Consider the following 11100-nt stretch of genomic DNA (forward strand, 5'->3'; position numbering starts at 1 on the left):
CCGCAATTAAGTGTGCTTTTGTGAGGTAGTACCAGGATGGGTGACCTCTTCGAAAGTCTAGTTTAGGGGAGCTAAAAGCGGACAATATTGTGTCGTTTGACCGGTCATTACAAATCGTATAATGCAGATGCGAATACCTAAAAGTGATAACTGCATTTTCACCCTTAGTTTTTTGGGCTATAAGCGACGTTATTCTTTTTTTTTTTAACAATAGAAGTCGGAACTTTTAGGGGTAATTACCTTTTCCCCCTATGAACTACCAACTTTTGCAGATATCCCCCACGAACTACCAACTTGACCAAAATAGAGCATTCAACTACCACAATTAGATACTTTGCCCCCTTTCGTCAGTCAGAGTGTTTAAAATAGACGGTCAATGGGTCATGTGCGGTTCACGTGCTGTCCAAGCATTTTTCACGCCCCTTTTGCCCTCAGCTGTGGTTTTGAAAAGACGAAAATACCCTCAGTTAAAAAACGTACGAATTTGAAAAATACAATCATGTTGATTTACATATATGCCCTTACTTTATCATCTAAAATGTCTGGAATGCCCCGTGAAAACCTAAGAGAATCCTAATCACCCATTGAGCCACACAACTCGTCTTCTACATGCTTAGAAGAAAAAAAACGTCCTCTACACTCTCAGAAACCCTAGAAATCTTCTAGAACCAAAGATTCACACTTCGTGGTCACACTAAAAATTCGAAACAAACCAAGATTTGCACTAAAAGGTCGCACTTGTTTTAGGTAATTTCCAACTTTCACTTTTTTACTAAATTAAAAAATGTGTTTTTTCTTGTTGAAGTGAAAGCAAAATTTCACTCCGACATTATGTGTGGTTGTTGTTGTTTTGTGCGATAAAGTTGATGGGTTTGTTGATTGTTTATTGCTTTTTTTTTTTTTTTTTTTTTTTTTTTTTCTCTCTCCAGTGGTCCCACACGGTTGTTTGTGATTATTTATCGATGGTACACATTTGTTTGTTTGTGATTAATTTTTTCTCTTAAGTGGTCCTAAATGTACATGGATATGGTGGGTTATTGTATACACTCTGACCTAACGTAGATGTAATTCAACAAGTTTTGCATTATTGTCTGCAACTATTTTTGTATATTTTATTAACAACTCTTCGTCAAAGAACATGATTAAATATGTAGTTATTTAAGTGGGATCTTTATTTAATTAATTGTTTCATGAAGATAGCCAAAAGAAAAGGAAAAAAAAAAGACTAAAATTTGCTTTTGTCAGCATCAACTAGGTATTTAGTAACCTTAAACTTGAACACTTCTAGTACATGGTGGGTTTCTAGTTCAGATGTAACTTAGAACCGTAAATAATACAAATTCAGCTGATAACTACTATAAGAACCATAAGTGTTTACTTGTTCGATTAATGTGCCATTGATTATGTTACCTAGAAAATGACATCAAATGAGGCAACAAAGTATGCTGAATGTTTTTGTGACACCCTGGTAAAGTTAGTCACTGGTTAATGTGCCACTGATTCTGTTGCCTAGAATATGACATCAAATTAGGCAACAAAGTATGCTGAATATGTAGTTACTTAAGTGGGACCTCTATTTAATTAATTGTGATATTAAAACAATAAAGTTAGTCAATAACGAACCAACTTCATTTGATATGTTAGTTAATAAGAAATTAAGATGAATTAAAACCTTGGCATTTCATGGATTCCATGCATACACCAAAAATAAAATATTAACTATTCTTTATTCATTTTTTTTTTTTTTTTTTTGAAAATGATATGAAAACCTATCTTCAATTTGGATACTCACCTAGACACAGGAAAATAAGTGTATTTTATTTCTAAGTTTTTTTTTGTCAACAAATGATCTCTTTGAATTTAGTAATTTGCAATACTTGAGTTTCTATAGGAAGGCAATCATCTTAAAATTGACCATGGAGTGTGATCTTAATAGTTTCTCCATTTTTATTACTATTATTGTTTCTCTATTTTTGATTAAGTTATCTTCACAAGTACTCTATTAGTTTATATGTTATATGTGTAGTGTCAAGCAATCGGCATATACAATGGCAAACAATGAAGTGATCTTTAGGGTTCATTATGGGGGTCGGTTTGATCGGCGATATAGGTGCACATATGTTGGAGGGAATGTAGGGTTGTACGAATAGTCTTATGACCTGGATCGTTTGTCTTTTATTGAGATTGAAACAGTAGTTAAAAAGTTTGGATACCAACCAGGTGACCTAGTTTACTATCGTGAACCCTATAAAGAATTAGAAGATGGGTTGGTTCTATTAACATCTGACGAGGATGTCATCAAAATGGTTGATGCCTTTTTAGGTGAAAAACTTGTTATGCTTTACATGGTTTCTTTTGCAAATGTTGGTGATGAAGTAGTATGCCCAAATGTGGGTGAGGGTGAAGAGGGTGAGAATAGTGGAAATGAGGAAATGACGAGTAAGGTTTTAAATGACCCATACTGGAAGGCAGTGATGATGACGATGCGTGGAATACTGTTGATGAACCAATAGCTGGTACATCAACCCATGGAGGTGAAATTTCCACATTTGGAGATGATTGGCATGATTTTATTGAGTTTGATGAGGAGGCTGTTGGTGAGAATGATGGAGATAGTGGTGATGAGGAGGGTGCCCATAGGGAGGCAGCTCAACTAGAGACCACTCATGTTGGTGGCTCAAGTGGTCTGGCTACTTTGGCGGCCCAATTATTGGATGATGATGAAGAGGATGAGGTATCCTCTAAGTTGGCCAGAAGTGATATTTTCGTAACTCCTCCTAAAAGTGATGAGGAGTATGAGGCGATTAATGGGGCTAAGTATGTTACTAGGACTTCTCAGTTTCAAGATGTGGACATGGAAGACCCGCATTTGGAGGTGGGCATGTCATTTGGTTCAGCAGGTCAGTTCAGGAAAACTGTGAGGGAATACAATTTGTTTAGGGGGAAGGATGTTGAGTTTACAAAAAATGATGGGGACCGGGTGATTGGAGTTTGTAGGAATAGGGCCATGAGTTGTCCTTGGAAAGTTTATGGTGCATCTGTATTGGGCGAGATGACTTTTTTGCTTAAGTCACTGAACCCTAACCACCGGTGTACAAGATGTTACAAGTCTTCGATTGTAAATTCTAGGTGGATTGCGGATAGGATGGTCCACAAATTAAAAAACACAGCCAAACTATCCATTTACAGCTCTCTGTGAGGATGTGAAAAGGAGATGGAATGTGGAAGTCAGTTTTAGACAACTGTATAAGGCAAAGGAGAAGGCCAAAAAACAAATAGAAGGTAAGCAAAAAGAACAGTACAAGCGGTTATGGGACTATTGTGCAATTGTGAGGCAAACTAATAGAGGAAGTACAATGTTGATGAAAGTTGAAAGGCCTACTTTAGATGTCTCACCCACTTTTCAATGGTTGTATATGTCCTTGGCAGTATGCAAGGACGGTTTTAGACAGGCTTGTAGGCCTGTGATAGGTGTTGATGGCTGCTTTCTTAAGGGACGTTATGGGGGGCAACTGTTGGCTGCTGTTGGGAGAGATTCGAATGACAACATTTATCCCATTGCAATGGCTGTAGTTGAAGCTGAAACGAAGGATAGTTGGAGTTAGTTTCTAGAGACATTAGTGGCTGACCTTGGTCCAAATGGATCTATTGGGTGGACATTCATCTTAAATAGGCAGAAGGTATGTTTGTTTGTTAAGTTTGAATATTAAATTATTGTTGTTTCTACATACATTTTCACTTGTGCATTGACATTCGTGGTTGTAATTAACTATGTTGTTTTTTTAATTATTTGTCTTATGTTGTTTTGTGCCTAGGGTTTGATTCCAAGTTTCGAGGCAGTGCTACCAAGTGCCCCGCATCGCATATGCATGAGACATATGTATCCGAACTTTAGGGGTGATGGGCACAAAGGATTGGTGCTGAAGGACAAGTTGTGGAAGGCAGTTGCTGCCTACACCGTTAATGGATTCAACAGGGAAATGGAGGAGTTGAAGAAATTGAGTCCAGCTGCTCATGATTATGTGGAGAAGATTGACTCACATATCTGGGCTAGGGCTTTTTTCGACACAACCCCAGAGTGCGATTTAATAATGAACAACCTATGTGAGTGCTTCAATTCGTACATTATCAAAGCCTGGGACAAGCCAATCATTACCATGCTAGAGATGATTAGTAAGAAGTTGATGCGGCGGTACCAAAAGAAAAGGTAGGGAATAAGGGAGTATATTAGGGAATGGTGCCTCAAGATATTGGCAAAGTTGGAAGAATATGGAAAGGATGCTGGAGAGTGCACTGCTCAGTATGCTGGGGAGGGACTATTTGAAGTGGAGTGTAGTAAGGGCGCATTTGTCGTTGACCTGATGCATCGTACTTGTGGGTGCATGCAATGGGACATGACTGACATCCCATGCCCACATGCCATCTCTACCATATTATATCATTCCGCCAAACTTGAACAGTATTTGCATCGGTATTATAGTGTTGAGAGTTACAAGAAGGCTTACGACCCAATGATATACCTAGTGCCAAGCGAAGACCAATGGGTAAGAACCGGCAAAGATGAAGTGGATCCACCTACTGTTAGAGCTACACCAGGTAGGCCGAAGAAGGTTAGGAGAAGGGGTCCAGACGAGCCAAGAAATCCACATTGCATGAGGAAGTGTGGTGTAATAATGAGATGCTCGAAGTGCAAAGCGGTTGGCCACAACGCTAGGACTTGCCTAGGAGGAAAAAAGTGTCCACTCGAAGCAGTTCGCGGGCAAGTATACCCACAAGCACTGCAACTGAGTTGACAGAGTTGACATTTGATGATGTAAGTCTATTTCTTAAATATATGTTTATAATAAAATGCCATTGCCAACCGAGTTAATGATTTTACTAACTTTGTTTGTTTTATGTTGCAGATTCCTTCTCAGCCAGTTCCTGATGATTCACAGCCTACACAGTCGTCTGCACTTGCACAGCCTATTTCAAGGCCCAAAAAAAGACATGCATCTACTGCTCTTATTGTAGGTATCAGTAACTTTTTTTTATTACAAATATATGTGTTATTTCTAATTGTTTTATGTTGCATATGTAGCATGCTTCTACCAAAAGGTGTAAGACAACTCTAGCTCCCTCAGTGCATACTCGGGCATCACCTAAAGGAAACCAAACAGCTGTAAGTAAATACAGCTTTACACATATACCCTTATAGGTAAATAGACTTTGAATTACTAACTCATCCTGTGTTTCACAGGCAGGGAAGCCCACAGCTGCCCATGTTTCCAAATTTGAAGAAATAAAGATGTTGGAAGAAGAGACATTTAGAGAGTTTTACTCCAAAATGAGTGAGTTAAGAAACTCCATGGTGAGTCTTGGGAAGCCCGTCTCGGATGTAAAACTCATCCGAAAAATTCTAAGATCTTTGCCTGAGCGTTTCAGGATCAAGGTGACTACAATTGAAGAAAGCAAAGATCTAGAAGAAATGAAGATTTAAGAGTTGGTGGGATATCTTCAAACTTATGAGCTATCCTTGCCCCTGGTCAAAAAACTAAAGACCATTGCCTTGAAGGCTTCCAAGAAAAAGGTAGAAGCCTCATCTGAAGATGACTCTGAGGAGGAAGAAAAAGTTGTGGCTAGGCTGGCCAAAAAATTTCAAAAGACTAATAAGAGATGACCAATTCAAAAAGAAGTTTTCTGAAAAGATGAAGAATGCTCCCAAAGAAGCTAAACCTGAGGAAGCAGAGAAGAAAGATCCCAGAGGTCCGAGATGCTTTGAGTGCTCAGGATTTGGGCATGTACGAGCTGATTGTGGGAACCTCAAGAAGGGCAAAGGGAAGGCATACAATGTGACTCTTAGTGATGAGTCAGAAGAAGAAGAAGCTCCTGAGTCAGAAAAATTTCTAGCCTTTGTAGCTCCACTTGTTGAAGATGAGGATTCTTATTACTCAGAGCACAGCGATAATGGGGATGAACTCAAGGAGGCGTATAAAACTCTCTATGTAGAGTATGAAAAACTGAGGGACGGACGTAAGCAGCATCTTCATGATATGAACAGTTTGCAGACTGAGAAGAGTTCCTTGCTGCGGAAAATACAAGAGTTAGAGGAGAAGTTACTAGAGACATAGCTCCAATTAGAGAGAGTCACTCATGAAAAGCTGACTCACATGCTATCAATTCAAAAGAGCCCAACCGACAAGACTAGTCTCGGGTATGTAGCTCCTCCTACTGACACTCCCTCTACCTCCAGGACTGTCTTTGTTAAGCCTTGTAGTCTCAGATCCTCCCCCCACTGTTGAAGATAAAGGGAAGGACAAGCTCAATGGAGATGTTCCGGGCACTCAAAAGCCCCCTTCCATCAGAAGATCTCCTATATGTCACCACTGGGGTTTAAGTGGGCATGTCCGACCTCAGTGCTCCTTTTTGAAAGCACAGAAAGCAAAGCTCAAGAAAGAAGTGCCCAGACAAGCTAATCATGGCACTAGACCTCTGACCCAGCATCAGACTCCATGGTATCAAGCTCTTTACCAAGCTCCATGGAGGCAAGCACCAAGGCATCAAGCTCATCGATATCAAGCCTTTTGGTCTCATGCACCTTGGCACCAGGCATCTAAGCATTAGCGACCACAGCAGCGATTTGTACCTGCCAATCACAGTGGTAAATCCAAGATCAAATCCAAGCACTCTAAAAGGTCGCAGAAGGTGGAAGATGATCAATACTACAGAGAGCCCCCTATTTGGATGCAAAGCATGATGGAGTGAATGGGTCAGCAGATGAAGTCCTGCCAGCAACCACCCACTGGAAGGCAAGCTTGGGTCAAGAAGAAGAATAACATTCACCCCATGAGGGGGAATGGACACACCTAGCAGGAGAAGGTGTTCATGCCTAGGATTCGGTTCCTAATCCTAAGGCATCAGGTTTGATTGCTTGACTTTTACTTGTTATATTTTGTATGCAATCTAGGAACTAGTTTTGTTTTGCCCCCTATTTCTCTTGAGAGAGCATTGTATGTACTTGTTGGGGAAGACAGAAAAAACAGGTCGAGCGACTGTTTTTCTGTATTGGCATCATCGAGCTTACACAGGTTTGATCATGCCTTGCATATGATGTCATTTCCATATAGCATTTTTTTTAATTAAAAAAAAAAAGGGGAGAAATTGCAGGATTATTTCCTTTTCTTGGCATATCAGATATTGCATGTGTTTTCACCTGATATCTCAATTCTTTATGCATTAATCTACTTTGCTTAGATATGATTGAGAGTTTATGATTATATCTGCCAAGTGTTTGTCCTGTATATGCAATAGTTGGATAGCTTCTTTCCTCATGCGATGAAAATGTACACTATCCAAGACTCCCCTAAAGGTACATCTTTCATTCTCTGACTATTTGTTTCTAGAAATTCTGGATAAGAGAAGAGGTTTTTGATAAGACGGCCAAATTGACCAAATGCTAGTTGAACCTAGAACCTAAAAACTCTGGCATTTTCTTTAGGTTGCAGCATCAAAAGAATTAAGCAGTTACTATTATGAATTCTGCACTATATATGCATATTTTCTACTTATGTGCTAAATTTGCAAAATGTCTTGTCCTTCATGGTGCAAGTAAAATATTTACCTTGTCCTTCATGGTACAAGTAAATCAATTGGATGCTGCATCTTAAGGGAAGTGTATCAGATGAGGGTGGCTAGGCCCTAGTACTGAATAAGGTTTGACTTTTGACTAATCTTTCATTGATTTTCTCTCTTGTCTAGAAAATCTGGTTGCTTTTTGTTATATCAGTGAAAGTCAGACCTTGTGGGAAAAGTCTTCAGACACACACGCATTGCATGAGTTGAGTTGTCTATTTAAATTTTCTGTCTACAGGAAAATCTTTGTACTGATTGAACTCTGAACTCTCTTTTATATCTCTGCTTGGTTTTAAGATGCTATTTGATTGTTTTATCAGTTGATTATACATGCATGTTCTGAAGTTGACCTTAGGAAAAATAATTTCTGCAAATTTTTCCTCAGTTTTTGTCTTTTCAGTGTGAAGCGTCCGGACGGCCTCTTCTTGCGTCCGGACGGGTGTGGCTCAGTCGTCTGGACAATCCTGTTACACGACCGGACGCGCGCAGCTCTGACGCCGGATGGTAAGGCTACACGTCCAGACGCGAGTGACCTGTCCGCATGTTTACTAGGCAACACGCGTCCAGACGGGGTTAATGATCCGTCCGGACAGGGACCCCACAGCCTTTATAAAACATGGCCACCGCATTTTCTCCCTACCCCACAAAATCTCTCCTTTGGCTTCTAGTGATCGATTTCTCGCGAGTTTTTGCATTATCTCTCTCTCTTTTGTCTTTTTGTGCCAATCTCTCACATTCCAGGTATTCTTCTAACTTTATGCTGTGTGGGATTATCTGGTTCAGTATTACTGTGGACTATATTGTGATATTTTCTGTCTGTAATTTTTGGAACAGTCCCTTTTACTGCTGTTATAATGCCGAATTTTCTATGTGCATTAACAAGATTATTTCCTTTGGATTATTCTTGGCAAATCTTGTTGGTTTCTTTTTGCAGAATCATGTCTGTAGGCAGTCCAAAATGCAGGGTCTGCCAGAGCCAAAATTATGGACCGACCAGTCATTGCCTAAAGGAATGTGGTCAGTCCGATATCATGGTGGCTCTTCTGGATAGTATCCACGACATTATCCAGACTTATCATTGGGGATATCTACACTCATGTGCTTGCGTTGTGTACACCAGGCTAGTCAGGCTGTTCCATACCAACCTTGAGGTGGTATAGGATGATGACCACGGGTTGGTGCTTCAGTCCACTGTTGGAGAGCATACTATCACTATTGATCCCCAGATCATCGGTCAATTCATAGGAGTCCTTGTTCTCCAGATCCATGGCAGCCCATATAATGAGGTGGTCATACCTTTTTCTCTGGATGATCTTCGAGAATTCTTTCATGTCGTTCCCCAGGGAGAAGAGCGCGCCACCACCATCAGGATCGGTGCCTTATCTGCTCCTCACTGCATGTTGGCCAAGATTGTTCAGCACAACCTATGGCCTGTTGTCAGGCACAGTGACCTGATTTTGAAGAGAGCCCAGTTTGTCTATGCTATCAGTCTTCGCTTGCCGTTCTGCCTATGCAAGCATATTTTGGGTGTTATTTTGGAGGCCCGTGATGAGGGCAATGCCAGTCTTCCATTTGGCTGCCTACTCACACAGATTATTCTGCAGTCAGACATCAGTATTGCTGGCGAGCCAAGATGAAGATCTAGGATCCCCTTAGCAAGTAGACTCTGATGAAGCCAAATGCTCAGCTGTGACGCGATGAGCAGGATGATGATGTGCCCCCGCCTCCTCCTATTCCTGTCGGCATTCCAGATGTGGCGTCTTCTTCCTAGACTGTAGGGCCACCACAGCCGGATGTCAGCTATTCATAGATTATGGAGGCATTGGCCGCTATTCAGGGGGCATGAGTTCTATGCAGCTCTCCATGTCATCCATGCAGCAGTCCATCTTAGCCATGCAGCAGGAGGTTCATTCAATCAACCTCTGTGTGGAGCAAAATCAGATTGATCTCCGGGAGTGTCTCAAGTTCCACCACCCGTCCAGCAGTGATAATGAGGGTGATGCGCCGATGGCCGAGGCTACTTGAGCTTATTTTATTTTGTTGTTGTTTTACTCTTTTTAGACATTTGTTTTATCTTCTTGATAATCTGCTACATTTTAAACTCCTGGATATTTTATTACTCTGTTTACCCTAGTCCTTCTGAGACCTTTAGGGGGAGTAATTTTTGTGTGTTTTTCTTATTACTCTATTTTACCCTTTGTCCATTTGTGACAATAAGGGGGAGTAATTTTTATTTGGGCCGGGATTGTATTTTTAACCGGTCAAGTGATTTTTGTCCTAGAATGGCCAAAGGGCGAGTTTGTTAGTTTGTAATTGGCCACATTCTGTTGGACAAAATCACTTCTTTGTAAAGATGCTTTTTAACAGGGATTCCGTTATTCAGAAGTACTTCTAGAAGATTCTACACAGTTTGCAAGTCAGAAAATTCGGTTCCCTGTCAGCCGTCCAGACGACGTGTCATACCGTCCGGACACCCATATATCCAAAGTGCCAGCTGTCCGGACAACGTGTCATATCGTCCGGATGCCCATCTGTCTAAAGCATCATCCATCCGGACAACGAGAACTTTCCGTCCGGACCTTCCACTGTGTCGAGAAGTTTTGAACTGCTCCAGCTTGCATCCGTCATGATGTTTCAGCAGCACGTCCGGACGATTCTCAGTGTTCGACAAGCTTCAGGATTTCTTTCCAAAGCACAGTAATGGGAAGATCGCTGCAGCCGTCTGAACGACATGGATTCCCGTCCGGACGCGCTCATCCATAAGGCAAGTATCGCAATTCAAATCCAAACGTCCGGACGATGGTCCTTATGGTTTGGATGAGCGTGCATCAGATATGGAAATTGCGTGCATCAAATCAACCGTCCGGACGATCATCCCCTTGGTCCAGACGCGTGAAGCCTTTATATGGAAATTACTTGCAACGGAAGTGCGACCGTCTGGACGCGGCTCAAAAACAGGAAAGAATTTCAGCGAAATTCTCGGACAATTGATCACACAGTTGTCCATCCAAACGGCTCATGACTACCGTCCGGATGGCGCCTAATTTTTATCAAGCAAGACGCTCATTTGAACCGTCAGCCTATAAATAGAGGTCCCTAGGCTTGAGAACAACAAGAATTTGGTATTGAATTCCATTAGTGCTTAAAGAGCTATATTGTGAGATTATTGAGCTGAGTTGATCTCTTTGAAGCCGTTGCTATGTGTGTTGTTGCTGCACTTAATCGAAAGTCTATCTTAGGGGTTGGCCCTAAGGTAAAGGATTCCATTGAAGACCCTTTCAGGTAGGAGACTTGATTGGGAGGCGTTCGTGTTGGGTTACACGTTAGAGTGCAAGGTATGACCACTACATCAGGGGTATATGAGTGCTACTACTTTGTAACTAGTCTTGTCTTCTGAATAGTGGATATCCTGGGTTTGCCTGCCCCGGAGTGGTTTTTCTCATATTGAGTTTTTCACTTCGTTAACAAAAATTCTTGTGTTATTTAAAT

Source organism: Alnus glutinosa, chromosome 6 (genome assembly GCF_958979055.1).
Source record: "Alnus glutinosa chromosome 6, dhAlnGlut1.1, whole genome shotgun sequence".
Taxonomy (NCBI): domain Eukaryota; kingdom Viridiplantae; phylum Streptophyta; class Magnoliopsida; order Fagales; family Betulaceae; genus Alnus; species Alnus glutinosa.